The sequence below is a fragment of the Tyto alba genome, unplaced genomic scaffold (genome assembly GCF_018691265.1).
Source record: "Tyto alba isolate M040663 unplaced genomic scaffold, T.alba_DEE_v4.0 Super-Scaffold_13, whole genome shotgun sequence".
NCBI classification, from domain to species: domain Eukaryota; kingdom Metazoa; phylum Chordata; class Aves; order Strigiformes; family Tytonidae; genus Tyto; species Tyto alba.
In genome coordinates this window covers 46,237,757-46,253,557 of record NW_024881275.1, presented here as the reverse complement: position 1 = coordinate 46,253,557, position 15,801 = coordinate 46,237,757, and the positions used below count along the sequence as shown (strand labels likewise).

The following is a 15,801-nucleotide window of genomic DNA, read 5'->3' as shown; positions in this document are numbered from 1 at the left end:
TAGCTCTGGATTTAGAAGATAATCACTAAAAGCATTTTCCTCAAATAATGAGATAGCTAACATGTATGTTTTATCATTTGAGAACAGAGGGTTCAAAACCTTCATTGCTCAAAGTGACAAAGTGACTCCTTTGTGCATGGAGTCAAGTTCTTGCTGGTATCTCTCTCAGGCTTGAGCTCCCATGTCAATTTCACAGAGTTTAGCAAGTGGTGAGCTCACAGGGTGGCTGCTCCCTTAAAAGATGAAAGAGATAGTGTTTCTCTGCATTAGCTGCATATTTAATGAAACTTTTAAGAAGTCCAGCCTGCCAAATTTGGTGAAAATCAGCCAAGAGATTTGAAAGTTCTTCAGGACTGAGAAGATAACCTGTACCATTAGGTCTTAGGAAGCTGTACTTCAAATAGGCAAGAAGCTCTACCTCCTAGAAGTTCACGTAAAGAATTATGAGTTAGTCACAAGGGAGTGACAGAAAGGGAGAGAAAGAAGGAGAAATACTAAGGTCAAATTACAACTCTCTGGCATGCAGGTGGGTAACTTCTTATAAGGACAAGTGCTGATCTGCTTCTTTCCTCCAGTCCTTCTCTCAAAGAAAAGGATAATAATTCCCATGCTTCTTTAAGTGTAAGGATTTTGTTTGTCTAAAAGACCTGCTTTTTCAGGTCCAGAAATGTTCCAGAAAGGAATATAGCTGGGTTGGCTGCAGGAGGCAATGTAAGTAGGTTTGGGTTTTCTTGTCCTCTCTGACTGCATGGTAGCCTCAACGACACTTCTGATCACAACTGAATTTTTACTTCAAGACAGCTCATCTCACAGCGCAATTTTTATTCTTGTTCTGTCTTTCAAATGCATACAATATTTCAATGGTTTACCAAATCTTAAGAGAGCATTTAAGAAACCTGGATTACTTTTTAATTAAGTTTAGTTGACTTCAGACAGGCTGCACAAGACTGCACAACAACTAGAAACAGGCTCTCAGTGTTCAGTTTTCCTGATGCAGGAGGTAGGTTACACGTACACCTCATGAAGAAGCTAGTCATCTAAGAGTGTTCTTTTCTCATCTGGGCTTATAGCCAATATCCCCAGAACATCAACAGCAAACACGATACTGCCACTGTTGTGTGCCACTCAGCTGCTGTGCATGAGCAAGGGCAAATTACAGCACATAACATTCGAGTAATTTCAATGGGATTGCTTGTGAAGTGAGGGTACCAGAAGCTGTCCATCTTGTGGCAGCTGTCTCAGAAGTTGTTGCCACCTAAAGATCAAAGGTAGGAATACCATACTTACCCCAGTACTTCTTTCAGAAAGAGCCAATATTTCCAGTGCCTTACAGGTAAGGCATGGATTGAGAGCCTTACGCACCCTGTAAACAGACTGGAAGGCCTAACTACATCTAATGTTAAAATTCAAGTCTACTTTACCAAGCACACTACCACCTGGCTAATAAGCTGCAACACAGCACACCAATAAGGTCACTGAGAGATACAACATGGTAAAATTTAGGCCAGTCCTACTTATTCAGTACATTTTGTGACCAGATTAATGAATTGGCCCTTGTATGTTGTACTGGGTGCATGGGTGATGGAAGAGCAGAAATGACAGCAATTATAGATTTATAATGAAGGTGGCTTTCATGAGGGTAGGAGCCAGAAACTTTAACACTAAACTGTTAAGGAGAGTGTTAAAAATATTATTCCCTTCATTAAATACTAGTATCACACAAAAGTTATGATAGCTCCACAGCGTAGATCAAAGGTTTTCTGCACAATGTCAAGCAGTTCTTCTTCAGATCTGTCTGACGTTCCATAATGAGACATTGAGATTGCAAGAGGATGACTCAGACCAATAGCATATGATAGCTGTAGAACACATGCATACAACCCCAACACAAACAGTCCTTCCTACTTTTTTCTTAAGAGAAAGGAAAGGCTTATCTTATGTATCAGGGGAAGATTTTACACACACTTTTTCTTCAGAAAACAAGCTAGGAGATATGTTTTTGCTATTTGTGTTTTATGTTAGAAAATTATCTGTTTTCCTCAGGGAAAGCACAGCCTGGTCAAATATCAGACCTAAGTGACATTCCTTAAAGGCAAAAGAAGTACTTTCTAATCATCCTCGGATACTGCCATTCTGTAACCTTCAGCCTCAGCAAGACACGTGACTTTGATACTGGAATTGCTAAGCTCTACAAATATTTCTGGGATTTTTTTGCTACATCAGAGAAAAGATTATCTAGGACAAGATGAAAAAAAGTTCCATGTTCCTAAAGCACTCACAGACTTGTTTTCCCAGAGTGACTTATTTCCATGCACTCCCTGGAACTTCATCCAGTAGTTCCATGTAATTTTTAAAACACAGCTATCAAACATAGACAAAGCAACCCAATAATTATTCCCTGTAACTTCACTTCATTCAAAGGAGAACAGAGGAGCTCTATAGCTCCTTTCTGGCAGACAAGAATCACATTAGCTTCTTCTCACCACAGCACTGCACAGCACAGCACTGACAGGTTCTCCTAAAATGTGTTCGTTTTTATCATTCAGTGCTTTATCAAAATACAGTCCTGTTGCAGTATAGGCTAACATACACTTCCATCATGGTGTATTTGGATAAAAATATGTTTTGCTTGAATATCATAAAGCAACACAAAATTTCTATGGCCTTTATTGGTCTTCATTGTGTTTCCTTTCTACAGATTTCAAGAAGTAATAGTCCAATGACTCATGTCTATCTATATACTTCTTAGTAATCAAAAATTTATTTTTGTTAGAAACTGTCCTAATCATGACTATCTTACCCTTAGCTAATTTTGAGATCATGTTAACTCTGTTTTTCATTAATCAGTAAGCTGAAAATTCTCTATCACTCTAAATAAAGCCTACATGGTATTTGTGATAATATATAGCTAATTAATCTGCAGTTCCCTCCATTATCCATTTTGCCCTTTCAGTGTGAAAAGGTGGTTAGCATGGAAAAAAAAGCCATAGCAGAGCCAGCTCGATTGTCAGTCTCAGTTGATGATGGCAAGGTCTTGGTGGCACAGACACTGATGGGCTGCAAATACTTTTGCATTTCCACTTGATACATTTTTCCTTTTGTTAATCCAGCCTTCTATGACTTCATGGGACATTTGCTTTTCTGCTCTCCCTTCCTCCACTCTCCTGCCATCTTGTCTTCATTGATATCTGACATCTCCATAGCTTGTTGCTAACAAAATCAGTCCTGGCTTGTCTAGAGTCAGGCTCAGGTATTTAAGGAGGGTCTCTGGGAATTACTAGAACAACAACATTCCCAACTAACTCAAGAATTAAGACAGTGATGTATGTGTTCAAAAATGCCACTCAAAACATGCACACCAAGAAATCAGAAGTTTGTTTTCTGTCCCCTCGGAAAAAAAAAAAAAAAAAGAAGAAGAAGAAAAAAAAAAATCAGCAGTTTGCTAACCATCACGATTTGTGTTTGGCTTATTCCCAACATCCCCTTTCATTGACTAACTCCAAACTTTAAATTTAATCAGATATCAAACACATGCACAACATCTACAGTAAGGGTCCCGTGTTCCTAATTGGGATGTCTAGATACTATGTCATTGATCATAATCATATCCAGTGGGTCTCTCCTCTGGTCCATGGAGAAAATAAAAGATTTCAAATACACTTCTGCAGCAAAACATCAGCCAGATCACTATGGCTTTTTACTGTAGTAATTTGTTGTACTGGGTTAAAGTTATTATATAGCAGCTACACAGAATAAGTACTTGTATAAACTAGTATTGCAAACTGACTAGACAAACCTCAATTGTTTAGCATTCACATTAGGTTCATGTTTAATGTTGAAATTGTCTAGGGGTCAATAAAACACTTATTTTAACCTCTTAGAATTAGTAGTCCCAAAAATTCATGCATAAGGAAGGAATTACATTTCTTCTGAGCATTTAAGACTGATGAAAGTTGTTCTTGCTTTAAACTCTTAAACACAATTGAATTTTGCTTTCAGTCACACCTCATGCCATACTAGTATACTAGGAACAGGAGAACTCATGGTAACTTTAAGGTAATTTCAAATACAGCTTAAAATAGTTTAAGTTACAACTAATAAGACCATGTAGTACAGCAGGTTGCACAACTATGTCTAGACACTGCTAACATAACTGTTAGTAATATGCTGCACAGCCCAGATCGGAGTGCTGGTCATGCATGTGTGTGCAGAGGATCACTAGAGTTGATGTAAGTAAAAGCAAGGATGATGCAAAGAAGAACTTAGACCAGGGATTGCAACAGCGTTGGAGAAATAATACTATTGAGAACACACTCATTGTTTCAGGACCATTCTGGCCTGTGTCTTTGGCTTCCCTCATAGGGCTCCTTAATGCACCCCCAAGAGGAACTTTCTGGAGCCACATTCTAGTATTAGAAATGCTTTTCTGAAACTGGAATGGGTGAGATGGTACTATGTACTCTGAGGGGCTGACCACACATGAGATAGAATTTATGTTATGGTGCATTACTTTCATGGTTGCTCTTACCTGGATTAATACTCTTTTACAGAGACCAGAGATTTTGCAATCCAGCGAGCTGCACATGCTGCAGAACGATCAACTTTGGAGGGATCTTTTCCAGGGAATGTACCTTCACCATGGGCTCCCCAGCCTCCATAGGTATCAACAGTGATATTCCTTCCAGTCAGTCCAGCATCAGTCCGCAGGAAAAACACTTGAATACATGCATGAGACTGGAGTATTTTTCAGAGATGTACTAAGCCGTTTGTGCTGCAGTCACTTTTGAAGACTGATAAGAATGTGGCACAACTGTAAATGTTACAAAAAACGTGCTCCCTTCAAATCAGCAATCATGAAATACTATCTCTGGATTACTGGCCAATAACTTCACTCAGTAACACTTGATAGAGGCCAAGAGACAAAAGTCTTCCTGAAAAAAAGGATCATATATGACCTACAAGGTTAACAAGTTTCACTCAGATACACGTACTAAAGGGGAAGCAGGTGCTTCACAGAGCTGCAGATCAGTGCTGCAGCACAAGAGTACTGAGAAATTCTAGCTGAGTTCACCTTAATGGTCCACTAGTGTCACAAGCACTACTTCGTACTACTCTTCTTCCTTCTTCCTGCCTGCCTGTGACCCTGATAATGGAGTCCTACCCTCTTACACGGACTTTTGTCTGCCTCCTTCAACTTGATGAGCTGATCCAATTTGTTCAAGCAATAGAGAATAACTGTCTTTTTGTCAGATTAGCAAAGCTGGTGACTGCAAGATGACAAAGGAACTCCAATGTGCTAACAAACTCTATCCTGAAAGAGGATGAATTGCGTTAATCCACTAATATTAAATACCCAAATAAGTAATAAGGGACTAAAATTCACATTTATTCCTCAATGAAGGTGTTATCCCTACATCATTCCAGCTTGATCATAAATATACTTTGTAGTTTTAATCCTTCATTGAACTCTTTATACAAAACTAGACAGATTTGTGTAACAAAACTTTTTACAATTTCACAGCAATGACCTGCTTACCTAGTACCAGCACCTGGAAAGCAGAACACATGGCAACTTCTAATGACTATTGAGACTTAATACATTAAGATCTCCCTTGAAATTTGTTCAGATTTCTGAATAATTTCAATGTATAAGATCAGATCTGTTGTTATTTCTGGTTCTGATTTTTACTGTAAGAGTGAAGGGATATTTCCAGTCAGGCGTTTTAGCATATAATTTAAGGGCTGGCTTTTGGTAATTTAAAATACTTTCTGGAAGCAAGGCAACGATCCAAGAATCTGTACACTTGGCTGTCCAAGCATGTACAGCTTCAGTTTAGATGCCAGCTGTCCAGAAGGAAAAGTCCAGTAGAAATGACTGAAGCTTTCTTAAAAATGTATAGACTTTCTTGGTTGCAGTTCATTGCACTTTTGTTCAAGAGAACATTTAGAAGCATGTGACAAAGTAGAATTGAAGTCTGTATAGGATGTCCTCTTTCAAAGTACCATACCTTAGGACCACCTTCAACAGACTTTTCACTTGGAAGGAGATAATAAATTGTGCCCTCATCAAGATACTTCTCTGGAATGACTTCTTTAACAACTTTCTCCATTAGCTCCTTCTGTATTTGTTGTAGAGGTAAGTCTGGGGCATGATGTAACAGAAATCACAAGTGTGTGCACTCGGATGGACTCCACTGCACCATTACTTTCCTTGTATTCCATTGTGACCTAGAGAGGAAAGAAAAAAAAAAAGGACAGTGAACACTCAAGGTCAAAAGCACCAGAGTTTGGAAACTGAAAATAATCCATACAATTATTTTTCACAGCAAAAAAATAAACAGATGAAGAGAAGTGGGATGAAAAATGATGGGTTGTTGACAATGCTTAAAATCACTGTAAGAAAAAAAATAGATATAGAAAATACTGAAGTAACACTACCAAAAGAGTTGACTAAAAGATATTACATGTATCACCACAGAGAAGCAAAATAACAACAAGAAAGCTACAGAAGCCTAAGATTTTATTGGCAAATGCTAAAATCATTCACAGTTTGGCATGTTAACTTCAAAGAGGGGATCACCAAAGTAAAGCCAAAATAACTTTTGGAGGACCCTAATAAAAGGAGCAACTGTAGATCTTGATGTGCTAGTCTGTATCCTTTGCTATCTATTGAACAGCTTTTATGTACATGCAAATATATACTGGCATTGCTCCATCCTCAGTATAGGTCTTCTTACAGACAAAGAAGGCCTCTCAACTTGCTCACCCTTCCAAAATGCTTGGATAGATATATCATAAAGAAACCAGTCTATTCACATAAACTATGCACTGCTGACAAAAGGCAGAGACACAGTCCGTGGTGCACTGCAACAACAGCAGCAGTGTAACTCAGTGCCGTTCATCCCCACTAAGCAACACCTTGCTGTCTTGGAAATGTCACATGTATGGCTTTCCTTTTCTCTCCTGCAGATTTCACAGCCTGGAAGACAGAGATCTTACTGCCTTTGAGACTGCCAAAGTGCACCACTCTTACAGTAGGCTCAGCAACACACACATCTACTCAGCTGTCAGAGTTTCTGACCACTGCTCAAATACGGTATTCATGAGGTCTGAATCAAGAACAGCGCTGTTTTAAATGGGAAACCACAGTACTATCCCAGTCCATGCTATTGGAATGCTGATATTTATTCAGAAAAAAAAAAAAAAAAACCAAAACCAGCTGATTGTCAGTAATTTGTTAATCTTCTTAATCTCCAGGGGAAAAGAAGCCAAATACAAGCGTATTTTGAAGAAATCTGCTAAAACACTGACAGAAGAGTTTAAACAAACCACGTGTGCTACATACAAATGTATGAAACTCACAAAACCTTCGAACATGAAAATGACAGTACCATTTATGACAAACATGAATTCTGATTTAGTAGCAGACAAGGTAAATGATTTATATGGCTTCTCACCCTTACAGTTTATGCATCTTTGTTACAAACCTGTGTTTTCCCATCTGGTCTAACCCAGGTCCATGTTCCATTCCGTTCCAGAGCCTTTATTCTTGCAGTCAGTTTGTGTGTCAGGAGGAGGGTTAAGGGCATACATTCCTCAGTTTCATCAGTGACATAGCCAAACATCAGACCCTGCATTGAAAAACAGGGAACTGAATTGAAAAATGGGGAAATAAACCTCTAATTTCCGTATTCTTTTTCCATTTCTGCACTGTCTTTGCCACATAACACTTTAAAACCACCCAAGTCTAGAAAGAGACAGCAGTAACATGCAGAGTGAATACATATTAACATATAACCAGCTTGAATTAACATATATGTATCTGCATGCACAAGAATCGGAGCCACAGCAGTGTCTTGTTCCTAAGAATGACTCTGCCTTAAGCATCCTTAAGAATTCACTGCAAAGGCTTAATAGACAAAAAGCTCATAAAGACTTCTCAGTCTTCCCAAACATGACAACTAAAATAACACAGCATTTGATGCCTAAGAAGTAAAACTAGGCTACCCAAAGGACTTGAAAGACCAGAAACTGACACCAACTGATAAAAAGCTTCATTGTGGCTCTATCCAGTAAGGCTACTGTATATGAGAAAAGCCACTTTCACCAAAACTACTTATGCTGGTTTTCTGTGCTGGGGTGTTTGTTAGTGGGGGAGGAGGTTAAAGAAGTGGCCCCTTGTGAGAAGCTTCTTGAAAGAAGGACAAACACCACGGTCAGTGGAAGGAAGGAGAAGGAAGGAGGGGAGGTGCTCCAGAGCAGACACCCCTGCACCTGTGGTGAGATGGCAGGGCCACCCACCCTGCCACCCATGGAGGTCCATGGTGGCATAGAGGCCAAACTGAAGCCTGTTGAGGAGCCCACACTGGCACAGGCATCTGTACTTAAAGGAAGCCAGGACTCTGAGGGGAGAAGCACCCCCCACTGCTGTAGTTTGGCACTGGGAGGACTGCAACGCGTAGGGGTAACCTATGCTGGATCAGCATGGGAACAACTGCATCCCATGGGAAGGACTCATTCCAGAGAAGGTTCATGGAGGACTGTTTCCAGTGAGAGGGGAGCCATCTGAAGCAGTGGAGGAATGTGCAGCATTCACCCCACCTCCCAAGAAGGAGGGAGTAGCAAGCTGACTGTAACTGCCCATCCCCTGTCCTGTGCCACTGGGAGGGAGGAGGTAGAGAGATCAGGAATAGAGGTGAGCCAGGGAAGAAGGGAGTGGTGGAGGAAGGTATTTTTTGGATATGATGGCACTTCTCACTGTCCCCCCTTGTCTGTGAAGTGTTGTCTTTGTTAGGGTTTGAATTAAATTGATGTTTTCTTCCCCCAAGTCTGTCTTGTGACCCTGGGTGAGCACCCCTCCCTGTCCTTATCAGTATTACTGAACCTTTTTAACTTCATTTTCTCCTTCCCATTCCTGAGAGGGGACAGGATGAGAGAATGGCTGCATAATGCTCTGTTGCCCTCTGGGCTCAAACCATGACACTACTGAAGGCCATGTTACTTTTTTGCACTTCTGATGATTAAGAAAATGCACAGTGTTTAGTGTCTAATTCTTACATTTTGCACATAGCTTTTAAGGAAAGGCTCTAGTCCAATGCAATTTAACTGCTTTTGCATAAACTTAATTTGAGTAAGTGACTGGAATTAAGTCCCATAACCTGATCACCTGCTCCAATGTCATCGTTGCTCTTGCCATGGAGGACAGCATACTTGATCTCTTTACATTGTTGTTCTGAGGCCACTAAAACTGTGCAGGTCTTATAGTCCAGGCCTAGTGAAGGGAATTTTGTAAAGATAGGTCATACATTCTTGAGAGTTCACATTTCTAGAGAAGTTTTTAGGGATTACCTAGCTATCTTGGCTAAAACTTTTAAAATTCTAAGCATGTAAGCTTCCTATACTATGTTTTGTATTGCTAATAGAATCAGACAATCAGCACATTTATATAAGTCTCAGGACATGGACAAGTAGTAGTATTAGTCCAAACTCGAGCTCTTGAGACTGAGAGAATAAGTGTAATCCTACAAGCTACCCCACCAAAGCTCGTTACGTTGCTTATGATGACTAGGGTTCAAACCATTTAGGTATTGAAGCTGGGAAAAGAGCATGGAAAATGTTACCAGGAACTGATATTCAGTTTTTCTTGCAATAGGTTCTAGGGTTCAATAGAATTAAAGGAGATTTGTGTATATTTCATGCATGAAAAGGGAAGACTGAAGGGGAATAGTAATGTAAGGGGTTCAACTGCTGAAAGGAAGTTACTTTGGGAAATACATTAAATATACGTAAAGAATTCCCTTGGGTGTGAATGTCAAGTGTTATAGGCTTATGTACCTCAAGGACAAGGAACATCAGTGTTAAAGCTTTCACTGTACAAACCTGCAAATGTAATCATCTTCTGACATCGTGCAAACACTAGTTCTTCATCAGACAAGCAGGACATGTCTGGCACTTCCAAGAATAAGTCTTTTACAGATATTCCACCTTAAAATAACTCCTTCAGTACCATACACTGAAAAATGCATATCAACATCTGTGCAGTTTTCTCCTAGGTGTTGTACATATTTCATTTTATTTTCCAGAAGATCGTAAAAGCATAATTTGGCCACATGCAGAACAGACCCAAGAATGAACACATGAAGGATCTCACTCACCTTTGGAAGAATCATTATACCTTATCTTCTTAAGGGTCTCTCTTACAATGTGTTGGTAATCTACTATAGCCTGAGATGTGATCTCTCCACAAAGCAAAATCATTCCAGTTTTTGCTACACACTCTGTAGAAAAAAGATGAAACATCAGAATTTTACTGCTACTATTTTACAGTTACACAGGGAGATCCTAGAGATGGTTCTATGAAAAAAGGATTAGTCATAGGGGAAACCCAGTGTAAAGCCATAGCATACATACTGGTCTGTGCGTAACCACTCTTCTCTTCAGCTGATATGAATGTCTAAATGCCTGCATAGGGTGTGTGGGGGTGGGTCCATATTACCCAATTATCTAATCTCCATAGTGGCCAGCAGCAAAAGTCTGTAAGAACAGCTCAAATATATAGTACTGTTTTTCCAAACACTTCCCTGGTCTTCAACAATTTCAGCTCAGGGTCTTCATGAAGCTAAAGAGACGTTATTTATTAACAGATGGCATTGCCATATGTAGGTCATATTGATATGGTGAATTTTTTGTGATTGTTTGCTATATGTTTTAACATCAAATTGAAAAGTTTGGAGGCCAGGTGGACACTTGAAACAAACAACAGAATAAAATATGAAATGGTTATGCACAAAATTTGTAATGAAGTTGCATAGCTTCTTGCTCCAGGATCCTGTAGATGCTTAAAGTTTTCATGGTTGCTAAGGGCAACGGAGTGAATTACTGTAACAAAAATCTATCAAAAATTGGCAATGCCATCTGTTAATAAATAATGTCTCTTTAGCTTCATGAAGACCCTGAGCTGAAATTGTTGAAGACCAGGGAAGTGTTTGGAAAAACAGTACTATATATTTGAGCTGTTCTTACAGACTTTTGCTGCTGGCCACTATGGAGATTAGATAATTGGGTAATATGGACCCACCCCCACACACCCTATGCAGGCATTTAGACATTCATATCAGCTGAAGAGAAGAGTGGTTACGCACAGACCAGTATGTATGCTATGGCTTTACACTGGGTTTCCCCTATGACTAATCCTTTTTTCATAGAACCATCTCTAGGATCTCCCTGTGTAACTGTAAAATAGTAGCAGTAAAATTCTGATGTTTCATCTTTTTTCTACAGAGTGTGTAGCAAAAACTGGAATGATTTTGCTTTGTGGAGAGATCACATCTCAGGCTATAGTAGATTACCAACACATTGTAAGAGAGACCCTTAAGAAGATAAGGTATAATGATTCTTCCAAAGGTGAGTGAGATCCTTCATGTGTTCATTCTTGGGTCTGTTCTGCATGTGGCCAAATTATGCTTTTACGATCTTCTGGAAAATAAAATGAAATATGTACAACACCTAGGAGAAAACTGCACAGATGTTGATATGCATTTTTCAGTGTATGGTACTGAAGGAGTTATTTTAAGGTGGAATATCTGTAAAAGACTTATTCTTGGAAGTGCCAGACATGTCCTGCTTGTCTGATGAAGAACTAGTGTTTGCACGATGTCAGAAGATGATTACATTTGCAGGTTTGTACAGTGAAAGCTTTAACACTGATGCACCAAGCCTTTTCACAGAAACATATGTTCATTACAACCCCAAAATTTCTTTTCTGAATGCTCACAGTGAGCTGCAAACCTTACTTTCTATATATGGGTATAAGATTGTTCCCTTCTGCCTTGCATTAGCCTACACTGAATTCCATCCATCACTTTTATTATCCAGTCACCAGTTCATGTGAATAATTTTATTTGATTTCAAGATTAAGTATTATAGGCAGGAATATGCTGTAAGACTGCACAGCTATGGACTGCAGCATCATATTAAAATAATCAAGCTAGCTGTAATTGTCAGCCTAACTTAGAAAATCCAGAAAAGCAGTTGAGAATTTAGCACACAGCAAGGTTTCTCTGTTTGTCTGCAAAAGGAATGAGTCTGTATTGAACTACTAAACTATATCCTAGCTGGCATGGTATTTCTGAATTACACTGTGGACACAGTGAGACTCGATACTAATACAGTAGCCCTGAATGTATACAGCACACCAACCCCAGGTAGTGCTCAGTAGCAGTAAAAACCCAAGCTGGTAGGACTTGTTGGTAAAGGAATGAAGAGTGGAACTGAGAACATTAAGTCATATAAATCCATGGTTGTCTGTTTTGAATACTGTGTAAAATCTGTTCCTCTCCCCCCATCCCAAAAAAGACTATGGTAAGTTTGTATGACAAGAATGGTATGGTTGTCTGACAATAGTAACAGATATGATCATGCCATCCACTGTCTTTCAGTGGATAGCCTGGTCTTTTCTGATCTGGAAAGAGAGGATCGAATGGAATATGAAATAGAGCTATATGTAGGTCATATTGAGATTTTTTTTCTGAAACTTTGAGATAAGGCCTGCACAATTAAATAGAAATTCTAATTTTCACCCAGTAAATGCTGTATTAAGTGCCATAGCAGCTTTCTGTCCTCCAGCCCACTCCCTTTTTAGCAAACTCTGTATCTGATCAACCAATTTATCTTTTCCAGACTTACACTTCAGTGTTATACTCAAGTTTTCTGACTCCAGTCAGCAGTTTTGATGTTTTTTTTTTTTTTACCAACAGATTACAGAAATTAGTGATTTATCTATGTAATCATGTCACATCTCAGTCTTCTTTTTTTGGTAAGATGAACTGATCATGTTTCTCACATCTCTTATGACACATTTTTCAGTCCTTGTCATTTTTGCAGAATTTGTCTGTTACCATCTCCAGTTTTTCAGCAGTTTTGGAAGCATAACTGCCTGTAATACTGAAACACATGCTTCATCAAGTCTAACACATATGCTAAACCCTCCCCGCCATGTTTCTGCACTGCTCACATCTCTGCATCAAGGATCACATGAGATTTTTCAGATAAAGTGTCATATTAGATCACTGTATTTGTGGGATGCAGATAGTCCTCTGTGCTGTAACTATGGCCTCAATGTCTTGCTCTAAATAAAAAATTACTTAATTCAGAGAGCTCTTTAGACACATTCCCTTTCTGTGTACATTCCCCTTTGGCAATCTAGTTCATTCCAATTTGATGATATGTTCTTAGCCTCTGGAAGAGGCAATGTTAGTGACAATGTCCATGTAGAATACAGAGTAGTTCGAACAGAAAGTCCCACAAAACAAACAAGACACTTTGATCAGAATGACATTCAAATGAATGTGCTCTTCCTGTGAATCAAGGGCATCACCCTGCTTCTGTAAAGACATGGTAAGTATCTATTTAGCACTTCTGGATTTTGAGTTTTATTAACACTTTCTACTCACTTTATGAAGAAATGCATCTTGACATGTATATCTCCCCAGTTTTCCCCCAATTTGCTTATATTCTTCATTATCATTAGCTCTGTCAACCACAGTTTTCCCTGATACCACTGGCTTCTAATCTATTTCTTACATTTTAGCAGTTTTAAATTGTACTGGAGTAATATGCATTTCCTTTTTTTCTATTCCTTTTTTTCATATTTTTTCCTGCCTTCCTTTCTCCTCTGAGTCAGTGTGCAAAAGCTGGCTTCCTAACTGACTGTGGGAGTATTGACTGTCAGCCACCTATTGCAAGAATTTTGGATCACAGGCTATATCAACATGGATAACTTGCTGTACTTAATTAATCTGTTTTTCTATCTGTATTGTACTTACCACAGGCAACTTTGGCATCTGGATCAATACTGAGATGAGCATCTAGAACAGCATCACTTATCTGATCACATATCTTACCTAGAAGATAAAAATAAGACAGACATAACATTTCTTTCTGTGATTAAAACAAAAACCTCAAAACTACAAGTTTGAAAGGTTGCATATCTGCAGAACCAACATGAGGAATGTGAATTAATCTTCACTCACCATCATTACAAAAAAAAGGTGTCCAAAATATGCTCAGCCATACAACTGCACAGCTGTATCTACAACACTGTCTGTATCAATGAGCCAGGTGCCTATATTGTTTGCAATGGCCTACATAGTTATCTGTGTAATTGCCACTATAAAATGACTTCTCTTGCAGGAGTGTGTACCATTACATATGTGTGTAGACTCAGGAGACTGTTGGAGAATGGCTCAGAGACAAGGGTCCTGAGCCCACCGAGCAATTGTATGATCAGAGCCTGCTCTAGCTGCTGATGCTGGGCCTCACTAGGGTTTGCCTGCAGCTGCTCGAAGCTGCTGATACATGAGGAATGTCAAGGACGCTTCAGCCTTGTGTACCGCGGTGTGTTGAAAACAGGCTAAGGGGAATTAGGAATAGTGGTCTGAGAAACCTAGTGTTATGATAACGGTGGTCTGAGAAACATTGTGTTATGGTACTGTTGTGTATCGAAAACAAGTCAAGAGGAATTAGAAATAGTAGCATGAGAAACTTAGTGTTATGAGAAACTTGTGCTGTAAGCTAACTGCAAGTAGGTGGACCGTGCGAATACGACCCTCAGAGCTTAAGCCAATCAGCTAGTGACTAGTAGGCATAATTAGTAGAAGGATTATAAAAAGCTGTAACAAAAATCAATAAACTGAAGCACACTTTATCACTCATACTGAGTCGGCTACGTTCTTCCTCCTTGGCTGGGTCCTCGGCTCGCCCAGCCCGGCAGGAGACCAAAGAGGAAACTAATGAAGAAGCATAACTGAATGACCACCTTAAACTACTTATTTAAAGATAATCCGGTCTGGAAGCAAACAAGCATCAGAATGAAATTATAAGGTAAAATTATAGTTATTCTGTGCTCCAAAAGATCTGTAATTCAATGCAAAGTTTAAGTGCAAATTGAATTTTAGTATGAGAACTGTAGAGTAGTATCTTCCAGTACAATATAAAAGCAAGGAATAGTAAAACATGCTACCCTGTATTTTTGAATGGATGAGCCATTGCGCCATCAATACTACCTCACACAAATACAAACTAAAAACAGGTTAAAAGCAAAGAATGAGTGCTAAAAATGTATATGCCTCTTTTATTCACACAGTCTATAGTAACCTCATTGTCAGCATGAGATTTGCATATGGAGGTGCACAGGTCTCTTCTTCATTGGCATAATTTGCACAATCTGAATAAGAAATTTCTGTACTTTTATGTTTTGTTTCTAGTGTTCTTCCCAATCAAGCTGAAGCTAAACATCCGACCGTGCATTTCATAAACATTTGCAAAGTCTAACAATTTAGAGGCTTGAAAAAAAGCAAGACAACAGCAAAAGAAGCCAACTTGATAGTTGTTAAGCCTGTCCAGCTATTTGTGCTGCATGGACCCCCAGCTCAAGCATTATCTTACTGAAATGTCTCACTAGTATATTTACTCAGAGAATCAGAATCCTGGTCAGTTACTTAAGTTATACTGTACCTTCACTGAATAAAATTGACCACAGTTTGAAGACACAAGGACATAAGATGAGAGACAGAAACATGACATGGTCATAATTTCAGACCCAGAAATCATCTGTACAATCCAGTATAAAATCAGTAATGCCAAGTTCCAAAGTTTATCACCTAGCCAGTTTGTCAACAGCCCTGAGGCAAACCAAGTCCTGAAGATTGCGGAACCGATTCACACCGCAGGGTCTAGTGCTCAGGCAGGAATGGCATAACCTGGAACAACTGATAAGTTTTATTGCCTTCAGCTATTTGCACC

The 15,801-nt window shown here is 39.2% G+C and overlaps 2 long non-coding RNA genes across 2 annotated transcripts; one reads left to right on the top strand and one right to left on the bottom strand.

Moving 5' to 3' along the window:
• The first annotated feature begins 6,048 nt into the window (after positions 1 to 6,048).
• On the top strand, positions 6,049 to 13,916 carry LOC116961104. Its single transcript, XR_004406778.1, has 4 exons — positions 6,049 to 6,136; positions 6,970 to 7,107; positions 7,258 to 7,432; positions 13,829 to 13,916. It is a non-coding gene; the product is annotated as an uncharacterized LOC116961104 (long non-coding RNA).
• LOC104367538 lies at positions 6,130 to 13,858 on the bottom strand. The gene is made up of 3 exons (XR_004406777.2): positions 13,824 to 13,858; positions 7,488 to 7,631; positions 6,130 to 6,228 (listed from the first exon to the last, which is right to left on the bottom strand). It is a non-coding gene; the product is annotated as an uncharacterized LOC104367538 (long non-coding RNA).
• Positions 13,917 to 15,801: the final 1,885 nt, after the last annotated feature.